The sequence below is a fragment of the Apis mellifera genome, linkage group LG1 (genome assembly GCF_003254395.2).
Source record: "Apis mellifera strain DH4 linkage group LG1, Amel_HAv3.1, whole genome shotgun sequence".
Lineage (NCBI taxonomy): Eukaryota > Metazoa > Arthropoda > Insecta > Hymenoptera > Apidae > Apis > Apis mellifera.
The window spans coordinates 23,656,821-23,682,679 of NC_037638.1; the positions used below are offsets into that span (position 1 = coordinate 23,656,821).

General features: G+C 38.9%; 2 protein-coding genes across 5 annotated transcripts in view; one reads left to right on the top strand and one right to left on the bottom strand.

The window, feature by feature from the left end:
• Positions 1-25,859, bottom strand: part of LOC408645 (glutamate receptor, ionotropic, kainate 2) — a 218,096-nt gene that overhangs the window by 191,591 nt on the left and 646 nt on the right. Inside the window, exons 1-2 of one of the 4 annotated variants that reach the window (XM_026446070.1) lie at positions 5,725-5,933; positions 4,810-5,534 (exon numbers count right to left, since the gene is read on the bottom strand). The exons of the other annotated variants lie outside the window; for them this stretch is intronic. The gene's annotated coding sequence lies outside the window, so the exon portion shown is untranslated. Of the gene's footprint in view, positions 1-4,809; positions 5,535-5,724; positions 5,934-25,859 lie in introns of those variants that run through there. 4 annotated transcript variants of the gene reach the window in all.
• LOC410788 (glutamate receptor ionotropic, kainate 2) overlaps positions 6,037-25,859 on the top strand; it is a 93,825-nt gene continuing 74,002 nt past the window's right edge. The window contains exon 1 of the mRNA XM_026446068.1: positions 6,037-6,201. The gene's annotated coding sequence lies outside the window, so the exon portion shown is untranslated. The remainder of the gene's footprint in view (positions 6,202-25,859) is intronic.

Genomic DNA, 25,859 nt, shown 5'->3' on the forward strand with positions numbered 1-25,859 from the left:
ACTTGGCGAGATAAACTATGTTATTTATTTGATTGTGATGATGCACAAGTGTAAAATTATGAATTACAAGTAAATTATTAACTACGGTTAATAGAGAATATTAACATGATAACAATGAATTAATTTCTGTCGATAGACAAAATGATTTTACATTAAGAGAAAAAAAAGAAAGAAACTCAATCGATACCTTCCAATATTTCAATTTCTTGATATATTTCCATTCTCTCCAACGAGAGACAATGCAATCCAACTCCTATTCACACGGATATACAAAATTACTCATAATAGGTAAATCAAGAGACAAGTAACGTAGAACCATAGTTGATCATAATTCAACCATTCAAAGTGAGAAACAAAGCAGTGAATTTCTCATGGTTAATAATCTGCCCACCAAAATCTCATCTTATTCATTGTCCCGTAATATCCAGAACCATCAATCCTTCGATGCATTTCGCGGTAACACAATGTATTATTTGGATATACAGTACCAGTATTGCTTTTCCCATGACTACCACCCGCCTAAACATAGTTTCAGATATAATAATATATATCCCGACACGTGTGTTTTTGTATTAGATGGGAATCCATTGCGAATCGAACACAATAGCATCCTACACACGAGTGCGTGTAACCGCCATTGTTCCACCGTTCGAATTATATCCATTTCAATCATGACTTATCGATTCTGCAAAATATCTACACTCGTTCCAATTGCAATTGAATAATAAACAAGGAAACAGAATCTATCCCGTGACGAGCAGAATCTCGTGTTTCGGGTAATCAATCTACGATAAAATCGATATTGCTGCTAAGATATTCCAGAGAAGGAAACTAATTTCGCGGATCGATCATCACACAACCTTTTCGTAAATCGATCTGTCTATAAAAAAGATTAGAAATCCTTTAATATTTTTTCAACATTTCGTAGAATATCCAATTTTGTTAAAAATATTTGTAACAAGATTGATTCATTCCGTCGTTCATCGGGCGAAAATATTCGTTGAAAGTAAAAGAAATAATCGAAACGAATTTCAATTTCTCCGATACGAATTTTCGTATAAATTTACTACGAAAATACGATACGAATTTTTCCAATCAATTTTTCGAAAGGATGAAAGGTTTGATCTTGAGAAGAGAAAGAGAGAGAGAGAAGAGGTTCGATCCGCAGGATTACGAAACGGTGTTGTTTGTTGGGGAAGATTTTTCACCAACCGCTGCGCGCGCCAACCAGTTCGCGAGAAATAAAGGGGACGAATGAAGTAGCGTAAATTTTTCAACACCGTTGGCGACACGAGAAATTTTCTCACGAGAAGAATCTACTAAGTGGTCGGGAACGGGCACTACATCAACGAAAGATAAGCCGCTTAATTTCGAACGAGATTAGTCTGGACGTTCAATCTCCTATATCGCCCCCCTCTTTGGCACGTAACGGCGCCAGTATCCCTCGCCGAGGTTAATCTAGGGATTAATCCGGAAACGAACTTTCCCACTGTGTACCATTTTTCCATGGTCGTTCATATTTCCCATTTTTATATCACGCCAATTCTTCTCTAAAAATTATTCTTTGCTAAAAATTGCGTGTCTCGTTACCTTTCGCGCTTCGAACGAAAAAGAGATGAAAAAAAGAAGAAAAGAACACGTTGTTTCGATGGAAACAAAACGAAACGGTTTAGTCGATAACGCAAGTGTAAATTGAATTTTATATCCGGATCCAAGAAAATTCGATACATCGTGTATATCAGAATGAAGAAATTTTTAAAGGATAATTAATATGCACGATGCGACTTGATTCTATGCGAGTGGGTTGAATAATTCCCCAGCCGTATCTAGCAATTTCTAAGCTGATAACTTCACGGTTTGCCAAGTCTATAAATTAGGGTATTCGATTTGCGCTCTTTGGTAATCCCTTCATTCACGATTTATCGCAGCACGACGGTATATACGCAGCGTCGTTTATTTAAATTATAAAAATACAAACACATTCGCGCAATTTCTATCGCTTCACAATTTCGCGGATAACGCGCGTAACGTACTTCAATTCAACATTTAATAATAATATATCATCCATTTTAATATAACGTCCATTCTAATTTAACATCCGTGTCAAGTTTAATATATGCAAATGATGTAAATGATATTATAATCATATGGCGAAAATGATAATTCTAAACTCTCGTTAAAGCCTGTAACCTAATATACCTGTGCATATATCCGTGAATTAAAACTGCCTGCATTACATTACATATATCCCATTCGAGATTGTAAAATGTACGATCGATATGATTTCGAAAATTGAAAGTATCCGAGTTGGAAAATAATTTTTTCTTTCAAAGAGAGAAGTCGATCCATTTCTCGATGGTTCTTTTTTTTTTCACGGATGAAAAGATGTTACATGGAATGACAAATGTTCCCGCGAACTGAGTCAAGCCACGTGGTTCCTTTGTGGTAAGCACGATTCAACGGTGGAAAGCGCGAGAGAGGATGACAAGTGTCGTGAATTCGCAAACACGCATCCTCGACACTTTTTTTATCCCCGAAGAAACAACTAAAACGACCGACAAGGATCCTTTCTCGTCGTCCTTTTACGAGCAAATAAATTTCTCACTTTGGATCGAACTTGACCCTGTCCCCATTCGATATATCAACCCGTGATATAGTGCATTGACTTAACCTTCGACCCTAACCGGCCAGAAAAATATGGGGTAAACATCTTCAACATAAATACCGTTAAAATATTTTATACACGATGGGGATCGGAACGAAATATTATCGTGAAAAATATAACGATGACTCGATGGATTATTTGGAATAAAATTCGTAATGATAAATTTTAGCACGAGCTAAGATGAATTGATACGCGAAGAATACGTGGATGTATCGTCTAAATCGAAAAATATACTTTGGACGTTGGATTTTCTTTTCAAAACAACGTTTTTCTTTCCGAACCTGTGAGCAAATACATTTCCCTTCGTAAATATAAAACGTAGCAACTAATGAAAATTATAGCGGTTCATATTTAATAACTGGCGAGCCTAGAGAAAGCAATTTTTAGCAAAATTCTTGAAAAATCAACTCGTCACTTTAGAATTTCAATGGTTATTTCCCGTGCCATTTTCAACCTTGCGTCTTTATAAAAATTAAAAGAGCGTAAATAAAGTCTTTTTACTTTTTCCCTACATTCATGTTGCCTGTTATTCAACATAACCTTTTTGTCTACGACTTTTTTGTTGCACTTTTAATCTTTAGAATTCATAGAACGAGACGGAAAAAGCACATTTTTTCGTGCACGCGCGTTACACTGCCGATCTCTACACCGCCTATGGAATGTCGATGGTAATAAACGGACGCAAAAAGAAATGAAAAAGATGATTCGAGATAAAAGCTATAAATTCGCGATAAACTATGAGACGCTATGAGACGTTCGCACTCCCTTCTTTCTTTGACCGCAATTTGAGGAAATTGCTGGCGGTATTTTCGTAGGATATCTATATCCTCTTTTCAGAGGAATTGCAAAGCAGATGTAAAACCGTCGCCGACGGGTTATGGCTTAATAGGACCGCTTTGTACTTGTCGCGAGGGAGAAATAAAAAAAAAAAAAAAGGAAAAAACACTCGAGGTTAGGACGGTGACGAGCAAAAACGAGAACGAATCGCGGAGGGTCGATCGCCGGTTATCATATCTCGAGCAAATACTGGTTGAAAAAAATCTGAAGTAAGAAAAACTCGAGAATAACGATCGAATAAATAATGAATAAATTTTGTGCAAAACATGCGCTTATAAAATGTAAAGGGAAACAAATAAATCATAAAGGAAGTAAAAAAAAAAAAAAAAAAGAAAAAGAGAAATTTATTTTAAGATGTTAAGATGGATGATATAATCGGGTAAGTGGTTCGAATCGATAATCTGATTAACCGATTATTTTTCCGTCCATAAAAGTAATAAGAAACTGCGCGTATGTTAAAGCAAATAAAATAAACAAGGAAGAAGTTTTAGATTACCTACAAGTAAGTAAATAAATTTAACGAGACTTAACGGACTACATCTATGTCTAGAGCAAAGTGCGTAAACATCGAACGTGTTTTATGAGTAAACAAAATACTGGGTATCTCGCTTCTATTTCTATACCCCTTCTGTACCCCTATATATATACGAACAACAAGAATCGCCCCAAGGAATATTTTTTTCTCCTCCGACTCGACGTTCCATTTAAAACGCACCAAGTGATTTTGAAATAACAGTGGGATCTTGGAAAAACAATTTTTTCTCCTACCGATATCAAAATTTTAAGAAATAACTTACGAAAAAATATATTACTTTTCTCCCATAAATTGTTATAAATTGTTACGTAGATATATATTGTAATATATTGAAATAAAATATAACTTTTACTATGAAATGTTCGTTTTCAAAATCATTGTGCTTTCTATTCAGCGTTAGAATTCGTATAATTTTGCCAAATATTCGTATATAAACTATATCGCGAAAATAGATTTAAATTATTCAAACGAACATTTCATATTGCCAGTCTAGAAAAACAAAGATACAATTGAGAAATTGCAAATTTCAATATTTAAATGCATTATTCGCAAAAATATTTTCTAATTTCTTATATCTAATCTCTCTCTTTTCTGTATAATTTAATAATGAAATATAATTTTAATTATATTTCAATTTTTTTAATTATTTATTTATAAATATGGATATATAAAACTTTTTTCTTAAATTTTTAGGAAAATTATTTGTTTAAAGTTGTTCGTTGTTCTTATAGACCGATGAATATAATATAACAAATATGTATATATAACTTACGCATCAGGGAATATTGTCCAACATTTTCGATAAATATTTTCTCTCGATTATTTTCCTTTCTCATCCAATCGAAAACTTTCCTGTCAGGAATCGTAATCCAGGCGGAAGTAGATTCGTCGCGTAAAATAAGAGGTAGAGAAAGACAATAGAATTTCAAATAGTTACATCTACCTACACACAAACGCCACTGTTTCCGCGGTGAAGAGGTTATACAAAGAAAGTCAATCGATGCCAAGACTCGTCGCCAATCAGCCATCGGTATATAGTGTTACTGGGGCATGGCGTAACATTATCAGTGGATGAAGCCAAAAAACTTGCGTTCGCGATCACGAAGCTTGCAAACAATCACTGACGTTCCCTGTGCTTTCACATCTAGTTATCCTCGTCATTACGAAACGAGCGGTCACGCGGCATGTAAAACAATTACGTTTCCGTTCAACGGACAAAACGGTTTCTTTAATCCATTTACGTCGCGACCAGCCTCTCAAATTTGTCACCGTTCCATTCCCTTTAAGGATTAAGAGTCGCCTGGCGAAACACCGTTCATAACGTTCTGTACGACAGTTCTAGCCGGACGTAAATGGGTTAATGGCCGTCGTAAAACAAAGCCGAGGGACGTTCTCGCGATAAACAGAGTAATATTCTTATCGTTTGATGCCGGAGAATTCGCGGGAAAGTAAGCTGTTACAGCAACGCCCTCTATAACACCATCGATTCTAACACACCTTTGAGACCGGAAACAGAAATAAATACACTATCGTTAAACGATATTGTCGCGTCACACGAAAAAACGATAAGGTTAGGAACACGTTTGATCGAAATCTCGTTGCACAATACGCGTCGCGATTCACACATAACACATATAACGCAAAATTTCAACTACGATTGAATAAAAATTACGAAATACTGTCTTACGAAATATTTGTAGCTGTCCGAGACAGACACGTTACAAAGACGAATGACGAAAACGAACTGCGTATTAATTCGTCCGAACACAACACGAAACTCGATCGCGAATACAAACGGAATGTTTATGTCGACCGAATAAGACGTAGAACGTGTACTTTGATTGCAAACAACAAAATTCGACGAATTCGCACGAGCACATGTGACGCCTTCGAAATTTATATCGATACTTGCATCGCTGACACCTAGTGGCTGCTCGCGGTAACAACATCGATTGTTAAAGAAGGTATCGATAGTTTTTACCGCCAATACTGGCAATATGGCGTCGCATCGTAATTCGCGGTTTATCGTGTCGATAGAAATTGTGTAAAAAATTAGAATTTTAGTGCATAATTATTGGTTGTGAAAATATGTGATTATTGTTTCGTGATCAAGAAACACCGTGAAATGGAGGAAGACAATTCTTCGGCCGATTTCTTCTTCGAGGTAAGTGATATTATACGTATACGTATACATTCATATGTATATTCCATAATTATGTGATGATTACATTTTATCAAACTTATTAAGAATTGATTATCATATTTTTCATTAAATTCATTGTTATACGATGAAATTTCAATTCATTAATAATCATTATCATTCATTAAAAAAAATGTTTTCTATGTAATCAACATTTAATTAGAATATATATATAATACATGTACATAACCTTAAAAACATTAAATTTTATATAATGTTTGCTACTTATATGATGAAATAACAAACAATACGAGACTTTGATTCAATAAAGATGAATTAAAACGTGAGAAATTTGATATCAAGAGATTCGGTTGCATAGGACTCAGTATTGGCAATTCTAGACTCTCAGATTTCTATACAGATCATCTTGAATCCTTGCAACCCGAGATAGGTGCATATAATCTATTACATCCGATGCATTAAATTCCGTATTTAATACGATATAGATAGTGACCAATAGATATTAATCTTAGATGTGAAGTTTCGTGAAACACAATAGGTTCGAATTCAATAAATTCATTCGATTCAGTATATTATACTAAATATTTATTTATTCATAAAAGACGCGTGACTCAGAAATTATCTAGTTATTAATAAAAATCTCGTAAAGTTCGAAATATAAATCTAGAAATAATCTTTATAATCTTTTATGTATTCCTTATAACTTTAAAAAAAATCTGCGAATACGATTCCTTTTATAATTTTATTTGAGAATTTATTTTAATATATCGAGGAAATTAATATATTGATCATTTCATAATATTTGAAATATTATAATTTGATAGACTATTGCTCAGTCAATTTTCCAGATTGTTTTGCCCTTAACTGCGATGTTTTCAATTCTCTTTTATTCGTTCATTTACATCATATATTATTCTGCGCAATAATTACAGAGAATGGAAGTACAATTTCCATATAAATTAAATTTATTCGTACTTGTATATACATTTGTAATGATGATTCTAGAAGTTTGATGTTTTAGCCGAAATAAATTTTACTTTAGACGAAACATAAATATTAAACGTGATCAAATAACAGTCGCATCATTGTTTAAAATTCCATGGTGTATCTACATATCAAATGACTACTAAATTAACGGGCCAATTTTTTTTCAATTCCGTAATAAACATTCGATGTTTCTTTTGAAATACCCGTATAAAATTCTGTAAATTGCCCGTACAAATTAGTCATCAGACCCAAGAAATACCCGTCGAATACTCTCGAGTACACGCATAAATATGCATGTGTGTACATACATTTATGCATATCTGAATCTGTGTACCCTCCCAGGTATAGTGATAGATGTATACATAACCGTGGATACATATATCTAAGTAAACCGGAGCACATAGCTTATTCATCTTGATACAGACAGCTTTAATTGACAATATTATGAACATAATGAAATTGGCGGGACAAAAGTACATTCGATGTCGAATGCACATCGAATGCAGGTGTCTTCCTTTTTGCTGTATAGCGTGTAATCAATCTATCGATCGACGTCACCTGCTACGTCAGAGGATACGTAACATTCTGATCTCTAGAGGAATTCACGTCTCTATTCATGCTAATATACGTCACTAATTAATACACGTCACTCGACAAATATTATGTATAAGATATGCACGTCGAGAATGAAACGTGGCGTTCGAAAGAATATTATTAACCCAATCGATAATTCACGTAGATAATTCATCGTTGTTCCAAAAAATTTAAATTATGCAGTACAATAAAAATGTAGATGCGTGTAGATATGTTGAGATCAGAATCAAAGTTCAAAGTTTATCACCTTTGGGATGAGGAATTGAAAAATTGCGAAGGGATTAGATGGTTGATACGCGGATGAAGAATAGACTAGTTCCATAAATGAATTAATCTATTTAATTAAAAGAAAAAATTTCGTGACGGTTATCAGAGAGATCTTTCATTAGATACGTTGTACTTTTTGTTCGATAATTTAATCATTAAATAACCGTGAACAGAATAAATTTTTGCTATCGTCTATGCGAAACACACGTTGAAATAAAATATATTTATCAATTTTTTTATATAGTACTTCAGAAAGATTTATATAGTAGTAGTGGAAAAAAATATTCCTTTTATACAGGATTTAATTATTTGTGATTGAATAAAATTTTTTTGACTCACCTACTAGTATTTCATCCTTTGAACAAAATAAAAAAACTTTTTTGTTACAACTAAAGCTAAAAATCCTACCTGTGACATTTGTCAATTATTTTTCCCCCGATGAAAATGTACAATATCGTATCTAACGATCCACTCGAAAATTTTTTACATATTTTACTGCGTGTGTTCCAGTTTTCGTTTATACATATATATATATACATATTTTTACGAATTCTCCACTAACGAACAAAATAAACGATACCCGCGTGTCTAGAAACATTGTTCTAATCAAACCGGCAACAATAACAACGCGCAAATAAGTCAAAGCATTTATCTCTTACGTCTTAAAAAAAAAAAAAAAAACAAATCGTTAGCATTTAATTACTCTTTCATATCTCAAAATCATTACCATTTTTTTACTTTATCGTAACGGTCCCTCTCTGAAAAAACAAAAGGGTCCTTTGGCTGCGAATTTACCAAGTTTCACACGTGAAAACAAGCAAAGAAACGAAACGTAAAAGAGCGAGGACGAACCATACGTAACGAGCCATAAATTGGAAAACTGCTTGTTAAGAAATTTTTAATCAAAAAATATCGTGACAACGATAAAATCTTGTTCATCTTCTTCTTCAAAAAATACACAATATAAAAAGAATCTGAAGCGAGGAAGCAATCAAGCAATCAATTTCCTTTGTTTATATCCTTAAAGTCGTTCAAACACTTGGCTTCGCGCATCGTCGTCGTCACAAGGGAGAATCACACGAGACCTAATACGTTGACCTAGATGTATCGCGCGTGCATGCACTTTGTCGTGTGTCAAGCTTTCCTTCCTGATCGACAACACCGGGGGTTGATAGCTGGCAACTATAGAGCTACTTGGCCACCCTCTCGATGAAACGTACACAAGAACGCGCTTGCGGATACATCTGCGGATACATAGGGGGTAAACCGAGTGGATACAGTGCACAGGTGGCGAACAGTAGGTAAGAGCACGCGCCACGTTGCACGTCTATAAACGCGAAACCCCGATCTACCGATCGATCTCGGTTACGCGTTTGCAACATCGGTGGAATTGTACTGCGATGCGCCGCCCGTTCCTCCCCGATCCTCGTGGGAACGTTTAAACGTGCTTAAAGATTACCCCGTGCCCCCCACTCCCCTCGCTATTTTCTCAGGATATCAAGGGAAACCGCATCCTCTGTAGGGAATCTTCTTCCGACTTTTTATTTCTATCCCGATTCATTCCCGATCTGAGCTTTCACGCGCCCGATTTTTCACGATTGAGAAGCAGGAGGAGAATAGAATCTTTCTTGAATGTATTCTATGAATGAAAATGGATTTTTCGCGAATCTTTCGAAAATATATATATATAAAAATCGAGACGATTGATGAATCTATTTATTTACTCGCAAATAATCAAGAAAAATCCAATCGTTTCAATCTTTTATCTCAATCCTTTCTTCGTTGCGTATGTGTAACAGAACATAACAGAACGCAAAAACAATCGTGAATCGAGTGAAGAGATAAATAGACGCTTAGAGGGTGGGATATTGAATATTTAAAGCGGTCGCGGCTTTTATTGTCAACTGCATAGATAGGCGCGATGCAACGAGATCTGTGTGAAAATTCTCTTATTAATTCTCTTTCCTACCACGTCCGTTCGCTCGTTTACAATTCTCGAAACAGTTTTCTTCCTGATTTTCCACTCGAGAACATCGAGAAGACGACGAGGAAAGAATAACGGAGGGAGAGAAATAAAATTTGAATAAATTATTTATTCAACGTAGCAGCCTGTTTCAATGAACTTGTCGCGTTTGAAACGATGATGACGATCCGGCGGAGAGAGAAATATTTTTTGACGGTTTCGACTCACGGTTCTTCGATAGAGAACGATTTCACTGTGATGCCTGCGGATATATCATCCCCTGTTGACGAGAAAGCCAAATCGTCGGGACAACGCGCGTTTGACGGTCCGACATAAGCCGTGATATATGATTCGCGTACCGAAGATGGATAGACGGGATAAATACGAAAGCTTCCTCGACAACTTGAAACAACAAGAAGAAAGTTTCACCCTATTTCGCGCGCGTAATCGATGAAAAATGCCGAAGCTAAACGGTAACGTTGCCGCTATAGGATAAGAATTTTCCTCCCCTTCTAGGGGAGGAAATCTATGCAAACGCTTCCAAGTGTTCCCGGTAAATATTACAAGCGACTTGGGAAACGATTCTTGAACTTTTCGAAGGGAAAAATAAGGGAAAATCTTGGAAGAACAACTTTCTCAAAAAAAAAAAAAAAAGAAAAAATAAACGTTCCCTCTTAAGTAAATCTTCTAAAGAGCATCCAGAGCTAGGGCAATCGAAATGTATGATATGTTCGTGTGTGTTCACGTATACATATATATATATAGGTAGACGATATCCCCGGAAACTCGTCGATTCATCGATTTCTTGGTCCTTTCGTAGCTTCTTCCTTCCTTTGAGCACATATAGGAAAGCTTGGAAGGGCTTGGAAGATCGGAGGAAGTTTCCTTCCTCGAATCGTTCCGCTTTTAGACCATCCGAAACACTTCCGACCGACCACTTTCATCGCAATAAACAACGTAACCTCTACGCCACAGGGAACGAACCTTCCAACGTTTCACAATTAATCGTCTGGCAATATACCGTTGTACAAGCAATGTAATCCAGCCGGCGAAATGTCTCGGCGTGTTAAATTTCATTCCGTGCCAAGGATTAAGCAACGGTACGTCGTTTAATACCGTAGAACGTACGTACGTACACTCGTCCAAGAAACGTGGAGGAGTAGAATAGACGAGAATCGACGAGATCGTGCGGAAGGAAACAGCGTTTCTTCTGTTTGTGAAACGAGTTGACTAAGAAATAAAGAAAGAGAGAGAGGGATTAATTTCTATCGACTGAACGAATCATTGTCCGTTCGAGGATACTTAAACTCGGCTGTATCGAGAGGAGGAGCTCGTTTCAGGCGCGGACACCGTATCGAGACCTGCCCTGGACGATTGTACATACGCCGCGAAACCTGGCAATCCGCTGAATAATTGCTCAATTCAATACGTAATCATGCTACTTCCTGTTCGCAACCCTCACGTTCATACTGTCTGCCTTGCACGACTGCCTGCCTGCTTCCCAATAGGGATATATAATCCCGTTTAAGCCGGTTATAAGCATACCATAGTACCACGAGGTGGAAGTACATTATGTTCATGGACCTGGTACACGTTCGAAGACTAGGCGCCCCCCCCCTTTAAGCCACTGATAGTACGTCTTCCGGAATTTCTCGCTAATAGGGAATTTCATTAATCAAACATACTGTAGTATTGATTGAACACCAATTTGTGAATTAATGTTTCGCGACGGGTGCGGTTCAAATTTTAAAAATCGATTCGATGGATTGGATGGATCGATCGAAGAAACGAGAGAAAAGAAAAAATCTCTTTTTTTTTATTTTTATCGATCGTTATCGAAAAAGAAGAAAAGTTTGCTTGTAAACATGGCAGCAACCGTTCGATCCATTAATTCAGAACGCCGTATCGCGAAGCCTATTAGAATCTGGGTTAACTACTCGACTAAGCTGTTTCTGTATGACTTTCAATTAAGAATGAGTAGCAACAACGTATATATAGAAACATAGTGGTAAATGGCTTAGTTTTCGTAACGCGATACGGTTTACCCTACGCGTTCAAAAGAGAAGCTTGCTCAGTTTAATTATCGATTACGCATTTCTGCCATTTTCACGCACGTACATGAAAGAACAATAAAAGAACGCTTATCCGTTAACAATACGAGCGCGTTATCCGTGACTCGCGGCATTGTTCCCGAACCACTTTATCACCCACTTATCAGAAACTTTGAATAAATCACATTAACGACTAATTGAAATCGCTCTCTGAACGCGCAAGAGACGAGAACGATTAATCCATTGGACGAAATAACTTCCATTCCCCTGGCAAGATTCTTCAAAAATTTTCACAGATATATATATATATATATCTGTCAAAAGTGGAAATTTATAATGAAAGATAAAACACATTCTTCGATTTCGAAACGTCAAAATGGTTATTTACAGCTGTGAGGGACGATATCGCCATTTCCAATTTCGCTCGTGAAAAATACGTAATACACGGTTTAATAATGCGTCGGGAAACGTAACGACGTCATTTAACACGGAGAAGGAAAGCGTTGTCGCGCACGGCCCGCCCGATTTATCGATGCTGGAACCGCGGCCAGCCGTATCGATTCGATCGTAAGTCAAAGGGAAATTATACAATGGACCGAGAGGGGTCAACGATATTGGAAGCTGAAAGTTCGCGCGCGGTTCAAACTCGATTCAGCGACGACGTTTCAACCGACCGCCAACTTTCGCCGCCAATTTCCAACCGGTATTTACACGCGACCGAAGATTTAATAAAACATGGAATTCCTAGGAATAGGCGTATGCACGCACATACACACGTTTCACCGTCGAATCGATAATATATGAACCGAGGAAACGGTGCAAATCCGCCGAATTGAAACTAGTTCGATCGGATGAAAATTGTATTGTTGGGATATTTCGGCATCTGCCTCCCGTGAAAACTTTTTGCGTGTCCGTTCGTCGAATGATATTACCATTCCTCAGGCGAATCGGATATCTTTAACGAAGTTTGAGGAGAAAAATCGTCGCGAGGGAGAAATTGAAAAATTAAACGAAATATTTACAAAAGTCATCATATCTCGCGAATCTCTTTATCAGAACGAGATATATCTGTTGATCTCGAATACACGATGAAAAAAATGAAATCGATTCTTAATTATCTAAAGGTATTATTATTTTCTAAATTTAGAGTATCGAATATAGGGATATCGAGAATTAGAATAGGGGGATATCTGGTGCAAGTTGGGAAATTCGGTTTCACGATCTTGCTCGGATACCGTTAACACGGTATGAATGGTTGACGCTCAAGCTCGGACATCCCTTACGGCGGTTACGGCTAACAACCGATGCATTCGATTTACAAACAGGCACAACGTACCGTGTTATTGGACACGTTCCTATCTGTACCCATTATTCGTCACGTGCGCACGCGGTGCCCGAGCTGTAAATTATGCCACCCGTATAATGTCAGCTTGAATCCCTAAATCGAATCAAAATCTCGCGTAGGGACGATCGTCGCGGGACCGCCGTCTACAAATATTTGTCTACGCCAGTAACGAGAATGCTATCGGGAATAGTTTGTCTCGTCATTCGAAGGAAAAAGTTAGGAGCAACGCGTGTTCGTTCTCGATCGAGCAAAAGTAAACGAGACATTTATATATTTTCGAATGATCGTCACGAGCCCTAAAATACTTGTTTTACTACATCGATATAAATATTATCCCGCTTTATTATAAATTGTTTGTTTTCAATGTGGAAATTCGTATCCAAGAACCTTGAGCTTTTACGGATTCATTTATGCATTAGCATCATCGAAGTCTGTTCTTCGTTCGTTGTTTCACGAGGAGGAAATAGAAGAGACGTAAAACCACGGTAATTTTCGAATTCGTCACGAGGGAAAACCTTGACTCGAGGGAAAGACGTTTCCGTTTAAAAGGGCGTTTAACGAAAGTTCCATTCGCGCAATTAATCGCGCGACAAGACAGCGCAGCGATAAGCAATTTCCTTGGAGCACGTTCGCTCGCTGCTAATGAATTATTATATTTTCATTATCGTTTGGGAATCGAGACGAGTCCCCTGTCAAAGAAAAGGGGCGATACTCATCCGATAGGGCGCCGACAGGAAATCGGGCGCCCTTTTTCTTAGCGAGCACTCCCGGTCCATTAGCCAATAGCTGACTTAATGCCCGATCATTCGATTACAGGGCGTCGAGACTTTTCCACCGTTTCCCACCGTGAAACTTTCAACTTCCGCTCCACGATTAAGTTAAAATGCAATTTTCTCATCTGACCCCTTCCTCTCTCTGTTTCCACCTTTTATTTCCGCGCTGCTTCTTCATTTTATCGCGGCGCTCTGATTCAGGCGAGAAAAAAAGGAAGAAGGGGGGGAGGATTCGAGATAGAAAGGAAGAAGGGAAAAAAGGGGAACGAACGGAAAAAGGAAGGAGTAAGCAAGGAAACTTTCGTTGCGGCCGGTAATCCGTGCCGATGCGACGCTTATTATTCTTTTATTTGACGGAATCAGGGCACGAGGGGACTTCGTGGTTGCAAGTAGATGAAGGACAATCAGGCCTCGTGGCCGCGTCGAATGAAAAAGTTGCGTCAGTGCCGGTGAAAATTGCGCGGTTGGCCATGAATACAATAAATTGAATTCTTCCCTCGAATATTCGTTCTCTTTAATAAATATCAGCTCCAAGAATTCGTCCATGCGTTCCGCGTCAACGAACCTTCACAATTTGTCACGAGGAATTAAAATAACGATACGAATATATTTCATTGGATGATGTTTCTTAAAAAAATATATAATCTTCGATGTCGTAAATCTCTGATTCCGTAGCTTTGCTCCCTAAGTCCCCAGAACGAAATAATACGATAAAGGGTGAAACGTAATTCAAAAGGGAGAGATAGTATCCACCAAGTTGGGAAGAGATGAGATCGTCTCGGAGGGACGACACGATGGGGCGAGATGAGGATTTATGAGGTAGACATTAATATGGACAACCGGTGTTTGGTCTCTCGGGCCAAAAATGTAATAGAGAGAGGTAAGAAGCTCGATGAAAGGAGGAAATGAATGGAAACGCGGGCGAGGCGAAGAATGAACTCTGCGAGACTTTTCCTTCTTTTCTTCCTTTTCTTTTACTTGACGCAGTCGCGTGAAATAAAATAATGAGGATGAGAAAGGGGAAGGGGGAGAGAGAGAGAGAGAAAATGAAAGCTGTTCGGATGAACGATACGATTTCGAGACGCACACCTTGGGACGCATTATATTCTTATTACCCGTGGATGGAGGCATTCTCTCTCTCTCTCGGTGGAGAGAGCATTGTTGTTATTTTCCAACCACGTCGATCCCGGGGTCACGGCTAAATACCTGCTAAAGAGATTTTCAGATTAACCCCCGGAGGTTAGACGCGAAACCGGGGAATGCAGCAATGCGCCGAGCCGGCCTCTTCCTCGTATAATTATTTACACTCGTACCAACCCCTTCCCCTCTTCTGTCTCGTCGAGGAGACAATGAATATTCAACGCGACGCGGCCGAATTAGCGAAGGTTTCGATAAACGTTAATGAGAACGCGTGGAGAACACGCGGAGCGGTGGAGGAAAAAAAAAAGGAGGGACAAATGCCGCGAGACGGAATCCGAATTCGAATCGAGCAACCGCGTCGACGATGGATAGTTTTCCATGGGGATAGCGAGATCCTGGTTGGAAAACGAGAAGAAATTTGAAAAATAAAATTCGAGGAATTACTCGAGGTAATTCAATCGCACGCGAGATAACCTTTCCGTGCAATGATTTATCTTCTCCTTTGTCTTCTCTATTAAAAAAAGAAAGAAAGAAAGAAAAGATTAAAATTATTTATATGTTGAGAGACGTAGGTTCAATTTGATTTTAATATTACTCCGTATCTTCCACGTTTCGTATCCTCCTCCCCTCCGGAATCAATTCAACGTGTCAATTCGCTGCATCGACAGGTTCTCGTTTCGGACTAAATGCATCGCGCAAATGTATCCCTTCTGGCGGCGCGTGCAGAGGGACTAATCGACTCCCGTGCATCGTTACAACTCACTGCATCAAAATCGCGAACCAATCATTCCGTTCGACCTATCGCCGATATGCTTATTTAATCGTGAAAATCGTAATATCCTAGCAGATAGAATTACCGCCGTCGTTGTTTCGATAACAACCGGTTGTCGTTTCTTATTAACCACGCTCAACTAACGTCCATCGAAACTTGCCATTCTTTTCTCTTTCTCTCTTCTCGTCCCCAGCTGATCATCCGTTTCCCATCGAAACGAGGGCCCGCTATCGATAGGTCGAAAGAGACCGAGGTGATCGTGGCCCAAGTGGAAATTCAATATATCGAGTACTTCTCCGTTCGACTCTGCCCGCCCTTTCTCTCTCTCGCGCCTCCACCTCCCCTGTACACACCTTTTCACTCTCCACCCCCTCGCCCATCCACGGCCTGTGATCGAACGAGTGGCCGCGTTGTGTACGTACAGTATCCATCCACGCATTGTGCACCGAGTCACGGCCCGCTTTATTGAAAAACCGCTTTCTCCCGCGAGTGGGCCGCGCCACAACGGAAATTGCAGGTGAATTCTTTGTGAGCCGCGGTTGTATTCACGGGCGAGAATCTTTTTTTCCAAGGGTGGGGGCGAACGGGGGTAAATGAACGGGCTTGGGAGTTGGCGCGCGCGTCGAAATGTTTTGTATGGGGAGATTTGCTCGTTGACGGGAGGATGGGGAGGGATATGGAACGATTAAAGTGATATATAGGGGAGGGGAAATCATAAGGAGCGAAAATTGGGATTAAAAATCGAAAAAGGAATTTATTATAAAGGGAGTTTTTTGAATTGGATATCTCGCGTAGAGGAGAACGGTTTAATAAAGTGAGCGAATAGTGGAAGGGGGAAAGATTGGATGAAAAGAAAAAAAAGGAAATGATAATGAGAGGGAGAAAAGATACCGATGGTAAAAAGAAAAAATGAGTTTCGAATGAAAAATTCGTGTTTCCTTTAAAACGCGGTTCCCATTGTTTAGATATTCGAGGGAAAAAATATAATTTAATCACTTGAATTCAGTTGATTTTATATGCAAAACGTTTTAATTAATCCGTGAAATATGCAGTTTTCGTAACGCGAAAGTCGGATTCGCCCGACTATTTATCGAGAACGCCTAATGAAAATGGAATTCTAATTGTATTTTTTATACGCGACCGTAGAAACGAATAGGATAGGATGCAACCATTTTCCGCGTATTTTAATTAATTTCTCTTTCTCTAATTTTGTTCTTTTTTTTTTTTATTAACCCATTCGGTTATTTATCAGTTACTTATACGTATGTATAATGAAAATTAAATTATACTCTCGAAGGAAATAGGCCGTGTTTATTTTCAATTTTCAAATTGAATAATTCGATTAAAATTAAAATTAAATCCCAGCGATATTGGGAAAAATTTTTATTCGTATTTTTTCTTTCTTTTTTTTTTTTTTTTTTTTTTTTTAATCCCATGAGATAGGAACAGAAAAAATGCGTTACCGGAATGTGATTAATGAATAGAAGCGTGCTGTGTTATTTTTTTTTTTTTTTGAATTTTTGAAAAATATACCACGTTATTTTCGTTTGAACTTTGGTGGCCAAAAAATATAAAAACACGCATTAAACTTTATAATAATGTCGGTAATGATTTGTGTACAGAAACGAGTTTTTAATAAATGATCCGTAGTTAAGAAAAAAGAGGGAAAATCCATCTTTTGTAAAGAAAAACACGATAACGAAAATACGATAATTAATAAAAAAAAATAGAAACGTGATATGATAATTAATAAAATAGAATTTTCGAATTTGGACGCGTTTATCATGATATTTAATTAATAATACGGATATAATAAATAGGATTTTGCATTTTCAAATTCCTCTTGAAAATTGAAATTGTAATATTATTGTACAACTGTTGTACAATATTATTTCATTCATTCGCGTACGCTTTGTGCTTTGAATCTGTATACATACGTACGTAGATTTGTGCATAAAGCTGCATCGATATCGCGATATAAGTTTACTCTGATATTGCAAACGATTTTTCCGTTAAATACACACACGGCAAATATTCTTTTATACTTTCTGTTATTCTGTATTCGTGAACCACTAACGTGTATTCAGCAAACTCAAAATCCTAAAAATCCCTGCTCGATAAATATTCAAAACGTTAAATGAAAAAAAAAAAAAAAAGGAAAAAAAAGAAAGAAAGAAAGGAAAAACAATAATTTTGAATACAAATTTAAAAACTTGTGGCTTTCCATATTTTTGTGTAACGAAATATTGATGGTTAGTTGAGTACTAGGAAAAAAAAAAAAAAAAAAAAATGATTTTAATATCGTTTAAATCTTCGTACGGAATGATATTCGAAATTTTGAACGAGCCAGAATTTTCACTTTTCTTATTGACAAAAATGGACAGACATACATATTCATTACCCAATATGATGTGAAATTCATATGCAACGTGTGAAAATCAATAAAGCCTACACCAAATGGATTCATTAAAGTCAACGCACTCAGATTATTATTTCAACAATATCGATCGGGATAATGGTACATTTAGCAACGATAATCTTTGTTTTTCTTCCTGATGGAAACGCAAATATACGTGCCATGATACATCATACATATGATAAATGCACGATCGACAATAACAATCGAAGATTCGTAAAATTCGTAAATATTTAATTGCTCATAATCCAAATACCGTATGATCGTTATGACACCAAAAATTAACGTTATAAATTTCGATAATTGCCGGATAATTCGTCTCTATATATATATATATATATTACACCTACTTATTAATTATCATCGAGCTTGAAATTATATTCAGTCAAGTTGCAACGATTGATTATCCGTGCTTCTATCTCTTTCGAGGATTATTAATTTAAAATTACGACGTTGGGATAAGGAATATCGAATATTTTTGTATCCCGCATTAATTAAAAGCGGAGGAGGAAAGGAGAATTTGTTTAATTAAAAATCAACACGTATTTGATTAAATGTAAACGGAAAAAAGGTATGTTTGTGTACCGTTATACTAAAGGTCCATATCTATTTTCGTGTTTGGAAAAGGGTTTTCCTTTTTCCCTTTTTTTTTTCTCGTTCCGTTTTCTGCAAACACGCGTTGCACAATTTTTTTTTATGTATACATACACACTGTAAGAGGGGAAGAGCGATTTCCGCGTTGCCTCCGAAGTCGTTGATGGATTGCATTGATAAATATTTAGCTAGGGAACGTGGTGTCGTGGTGTCGGGCGCAATTATGACTACACGCGGCGACGTCGTGCATTCGATGGATTAGTTTATGAAAAATTCGATCGTCAAGACATCGATGACAGTGAATGACAGATTGACATTGCAACCCAAGGGAAAGGGAGAAGCATTTCCTCCGTGATACGCACGTTTATCCTCTGAAGGGCAGAATTACTTACGTATTCACCCATATATTCACCCACCCGCTGTTGCGTCCGATTTTTTAATGTACATTCTTTTCCCTATAATACACATCCAACGGAAAATATTTTTTCCCGCATTAAACGCGGCGGGGTATTTTTTTTCTTTTTTTTTTTTAACGAAATATTAAAAGCGTCACAATGCGATACGCGTAAATTACGAGAATGTACAGGCTCATTTGTACGTATCTGTCCAATTATTTCGAAACAAGTAGCTTGATGAATGCTGATCGCAAGTTCCCTACGTGTCGTGTAAAAAATATCAGGAAATATCGGACGCGGAGCGGTTTGTCGCGTAGAAAAATCACGTTTCACCGTGTTATTTTACAGTGAAGTAACAGGAACGACTATTTGGTACTCTGCCTTTCTCTACAATCACGCGGATGTTTCACAGAGGGGAACGAATAAAAAAAAAAAAAAAAAAGGAAGGAGAAATAAAGCCCGTTGGAACATTTGAAACGAACAATCAAAATAAATCTAGGCAGGAAAAAAAAAAGGAAAAAAAAATGGAGAAAAAAGGAAAAACGAAACGATAGAGACCCGATGAGAATGCAACTAATCGTTCGACAATTTCGCTCAATTAAAACGATTAAAATTGATTTATTTGACACGCCTGCACTCGCAAAAAAAAAGAAAAAACGGAACAAATTGGCGAATCAAAGGGGAGAAGGAGGGAGAGGCGTGACTTGATGCCTTCGTTCTTAATTAGCAGACGTGCGCTCGATCGTTTGCACAAAAGGATCCGACATTCAGACAATCAAAACGGATCCGTTTGTTTTCCACTGATTATTTTCGAGGCGGTATACCGCTCTTAACAACCCTTTTACGATTCACGGACGCGTTGATTGCCCATCCCTCCCCCTCCGTTTATATCACTGTCGCTCACACTTGCTTCTAACGCGCCCCCCCCACACGCGTCCCACCCCCTCGATATCGGCTACCAGCGCCAATTTTACCGTCCAACGACATTAATTCCCCCCCGCCGAGAGGGAGAGGTGTAACCGTGTTTCGCGTAATTATAAATCGAGCAATAAAAGTGGTACGCGAGTTGTAATTATTCGAGGGGACACTTGGAAAATCGGCCGCGACTCGTTTCAACGGTAATTTCGGCCCCGTCGACAGGCTTCATTGACGCAAATGAAAAGAGGGTGTTGGTGGAGAACGATGGTGAACACGATCCTCTCGGTTTTTCCGGCCCCTGTCGAAATCGATCCCGATGACACTCGATTAAATCGCTTTATCCGCCTCTTTTGCCCGAATCATTCTGGAGAGTATCGCTAACGATGCCTTCGATTCGCCGTTGATGAACGAGTCGAGAAGGAGAGGATAAATAAGTTTGGAAGATTTTCTTTCGTTCGAAAGGATCGATCATGCGAGAGATATCGGTATTCGTACCGCTCCTAAGTTTCACCAACTTCATGGGGATGAAGTTGAGTTTCTTCGAAACGAAATGTTTTTCTACTTTTTTTCTGAACAAATATTCGAAACGCACGACGACGACGACGACGACGACGACCTCGTTTACCCTGTCACCGTAACTGGTTACGCAATGCAACCTTTCTCGAAACTTGAAAGCGGCATTTAGCAGGCAGCCAGTCGGGAGTGGCGCATGCAACCATTCTGTCAGAGTTTCTAGAAATAGGCAAAGCCAGCGGAGGAGAGGGAATAGTTTCGCATTTTTTCGTTCCAGTTACGTGCCGCACAATTCCTGCGGTCCCATAAATCTCTCTCGTTTCATGTCGGCTGTGTACGCCACTCGGTGTAATCGTCCATTTCGTGCTAGACTCTCTTTCTCTCTGTCTCTCTACCCGGCGTCCCGATACTCCCTCCACCATTCTCGCCAAAGTATATATCGAGTATAGTGTATATAGCAGCTTTTCTTCATTCTTCGAGTTTTCATTCCGTTCCCATTTCCCGCAAAAATATACGATCCAAGTTTTTTCTCTTTCTTTTTTTTTTTCTTCTTCTTGGCGCCGGTCAACGAGCCGAACACCACCGTCACTCTAGCACAACCAATGATAAAGTTGTTTACACGTCCTATCCTGTATTTCGTATTCTCGCGTTCCTTATTTATTCAACCAGGCCAGAATATATATATATATGTAAGTCGAAACTTTGTAATGAAAAAGAACAGATTTCTTGCAAAATCTGGAAACGAAATCCTTCAAACTGTACCATACATATATAATACAATTTCATGTCCCCGCAACAACGCCGCAAAAACGATTAAAGAATCTTAGGATAAACTCGTAGGGGGGCAATTGTTCCGGACCATTTCGTCAAAAATTTAATCTGGTTGTGGGAGTGCGAGGGGCTAGAACACCAGGACTGCATTAATTAGACCCACAATTACGGTAATGGGGGAGTTGGTGCATCGCAATTATCGTAGCGCCGCGAAGCCAGTTAATTAAGAGAAATTCAATTAAGCTCTTTCGGCGTGCGCGACGATAAAGGGCCGGGCCAGACTTTCACGCATTCTCGTTTTAATCGGTAAAAAAAAAAACTTCTTTTCCCTCCCCTTTCCAAGAAAAGGAAAAACGCTCCCTTCCTCGATCTTCTTCAAAAACGAAACGAATGAAAATGAAATCGATCTTGGTCTTGATCTTCTTCCCACGTTGCGTTAGAGAGCAAGAACGCGTTAGTCGCGGCGGGCATCACGACTGTGTTAACCGTTTTCGAATAATCCCGGCTATCCACCTAGGCTTAACGTAATTGAAACTGTCTAGCTGCGGGCCAACGTAACAACGCATCGAGGGATAATTTCGAGAAATGAGAGGGGAGGGAGGGAGGGAGAGGATCGTGCGCAACGCGGACGGAAAATCGATACGTTGTAGGTTAGAATTATAGGGATCGACCTCGGGATTAGCCCACTCGTTTCTCGGCCGAGCATTATCGCCAACAATTCACCCCACCTATGCCAAGTTTCGACCCCGAAACACACCACCCCGTCGCTTTATCGTTCCGAGATGCCTCGTCCAATATTCACGCGTTTAATAAAACGCGTGTAATAATAATCTTCGAAATTTCTATGGAAAAAGAAAAAAAAAAAAACACCCGACTCGTCCATCCACGGGATTACCACTCCCTCCCTCCCCAACGTGTATCCATCACCAACGATAGCGATCGGTATGACGTCCAGGGGAAAAACAAGCCCGAAATTGCGGCGTGACAACCGAGCTGGTGGATCGGCTGCAAAAACAATTTCCATCGTGGCGGCTATCAATGCGATGAAAACGTCAGCAGGAAATATCGGAGGGAGGGGCGTGGAAATCGGGGGAGGAAGGCCGCAAATAGCTCGTTAATATCGTGACGCGGGGTAAACAGCGGTTTGATGAAAGCGGCGTCACGCCATCAGAAGGCGTGGGGCCCCTCTTACAAAAAGGAGAGGCGGTTTTCGATCAAATATGTTAATCCGGCTGGTCGAGTACGATTTTCCAACCGTCTTTTCGCGTCGGAAAGGGGAAGATGGTTATCGTGTTCTCCATATTTCTCGAAGGGGAGAGGGAAAACTGAAGGGAAACGCAACAATTTCCGATCCGACTCGAAATTACCTCGATGATCGGGTCGGATAGGCGTGAACTCTTGCCCGGGCGAAACTATACGGGCACAATAGCGCGTGAAATTCATTAAAGCTCGGCGAGGAGGACCGCGTTTGATTCCCCGCGTCACCCTCTGTCATCGAATTGTTGCGGTTCCCTCGTTGCGTGGACCGGATTTGATTCGCGACCCTTTCGTCTCCTCTCGCTCGTGATGAAAAAAGAAGAGGAGAAGTGTAAAGATGCGAAATGTTTCTTTTTTTTTTCACGTTTCAAAAATTGATTCGTTGAATCGTTTACGGATCTTTTCGTAATTTTCGTGGAAATTTGGTACATATTTTTTTGTACATGAAGCAACGCGGATTGTTGTTGAGAGGACAATTCGTTTTTCGCATCTGACAGGAAGCATAGAGGGAGAAAAAATTTTCGAATTTTTCGTACGTTTTTTTTTTTCGCAACGGGTGGATCTACAGTTAGTAAAAATGTCGAGTACCGTCCAGTGGTAACAATGGTGCAACCATTTATATATAATTTTATCGCGGGTTTATCGATCATTAACGGTTGTCTCGTTTCAACTCTCTCTCTTCCAATTTTCCAAAAAAAAAAAAAAAGGAAAAAAGAAATGTAATTTAATCGACTAGAAATTTTCCAGTCAGAAGCGTAGAAGTGTGGAAAAAGTGTGTTGTTTTCCGCTTTTTAATGTCACGTGCGGACGTACGTCTGTTTCGCGCGGCGATTCGGCGCACAATCGATACGTGACGTTTCGTTGACTTTTATACGAATTTAACCCGGGCGGGCCATAATTGAACGGTATGAGCCACGATACGATAGATAATCGTTTATCCGTGATATCGACTGATTAATCTGATCGATCGGTTAATGCACACAGCAGCGCGATGATAAAGCCCATTGAAATCCACGTAAATTATGTATTGAAATTGGGAGACGGTGGGTTTAAAATGTCGGGCGGGATAGGAGCCGACAGGTGCGCGTAATCGACCGATATTCTTGAAGCATTAAAGAAAAGTCGAGAGTGGAAACTGATGTTCGATAAATGGAAAATAGATACCTCCCACTAATTTCTTACACAGTTCGTTCCCCGTATTATCGGCAAACGTGTCGAGATAATTGCGAGCGGTTTTTTGCATCGATGAAACCAAGCAAATCGATGATGCGATAAACGCGCGTCAATAAATTTCGATATATATATTTTTTTTTGTCTACTTGTGAACCCGCGAACTAACGAGTTCTCGATTAATCATTTTTTTTTTCGATAAAAATTTCAACTTCTTCATAGATCCGCGATTGTCGCTCGTTAATTGAAAAAGAGAATCGTGACACGGTTATCCGATGAAACAACATATTTGACAAAAGAGTGATACATTTGAAAACACTGACTCTCGTTATTTTTCGCTGGTAAATATGACTATTATATATATGTATAGTTTCGAGGATAGCGATTCTCGACAGCTCAACATTTACTCTCGGATTTTCACCAATTTGATACTTTAAAAAAAAAAGAGAGAGTGGAAAATTGAGAGGATCGAAAGAATAAAGACTTTCTAAATTTTCATTCGAGGCACGTAGGCACGAAGAAAGTTGTAGAGAGAATAGCGTTGGAAGGTGTATTCCCAGGTTGATCTCCGATCCAGAAAATCCCGAGGAGACTTGTGAAGTATCTAAACTACTAGAAACTATTTCACGAATCGTACAAGTATATATCGTGGCCTTACTTAATAGAGCGCGCGTGTACGTGAAAATGAACGTATGTTAACGAGGAGATGGGCCCGTGAAAATTTCCCCAAAGCCACGAGCCACGAGTCGAACACTTTTCGCGCCGTTGAAACAGTTTGTTCGTGTTCCAATTTACGTGCAATAATTGCCGACCGATTAATATTCATTGGGATGGAAAACGGTTCCTGTAAATCCGGAATCAGAGATGCGTGTACACGCTTTACAAGAAAATAACTATATATTTTCTGATTGCGCAGCTGGGGCCACGCTTTTCATCTATTCGTCTATGCTCCACGACACGATACATCGTTTCGTTCGTTTATTTATTTTTCACGCTGATAGATTTTAAGGGATGAATTCCATTTCGCAATGATGGAAAAATGGAGGAAAGATTCGAAGGAAGGATTCGAGTATCGAATACCTTCGAGTTTCTTCGGAGGTAATTAGGATTAGTTAAATATAACTCGTGGACTAGGATTGTCGGATGATGTCAGAACGATTAATAGGACAGTTTCACTCGTCGATCGCTCGTCGTCGTTCGATCCAATCGATGGAACGTCGAATGTTTGACGAGTTTTTTCGACGTACGTGGGAAACTGAGTTGAAATAAAATACGTGGGAAAACTGTGTCAACGTTGACGTTCGACGAGCGAAATAACAACGACGAAATAAAAGGACGCGCGACAAAGAAGTTGATCGACCCGTGTCTACTTCGAATTGCACTTTATTTTGAAACTCGCGTTTTTATTAAAATCACTGCGATTTCCAAGAATTGTAGGAGGGGGTGGGGAGACAGTCGGTTGCAGAGTGAAACGTTTGAAGCCGGGAACCGTGACACTACGGAAACTCGGAGCATAAACTTCCGGCAGTTTGGCGAGAAGTAAAGCGCGACCGAACAATCGTGAAGCGATGAATCACTCGACGAATTCTACGAACTCTCGTCCGTCGATCAACAAACAATCCTTTTTTGCTTTATCCTATGTTATTCGTACATTTGCGCAACGTCGAAACGAGACGAAGGAACAAAGGAAAACAGTCCTTCTCCCGTGTAAAAGATAATACAGAAAAGATATCAC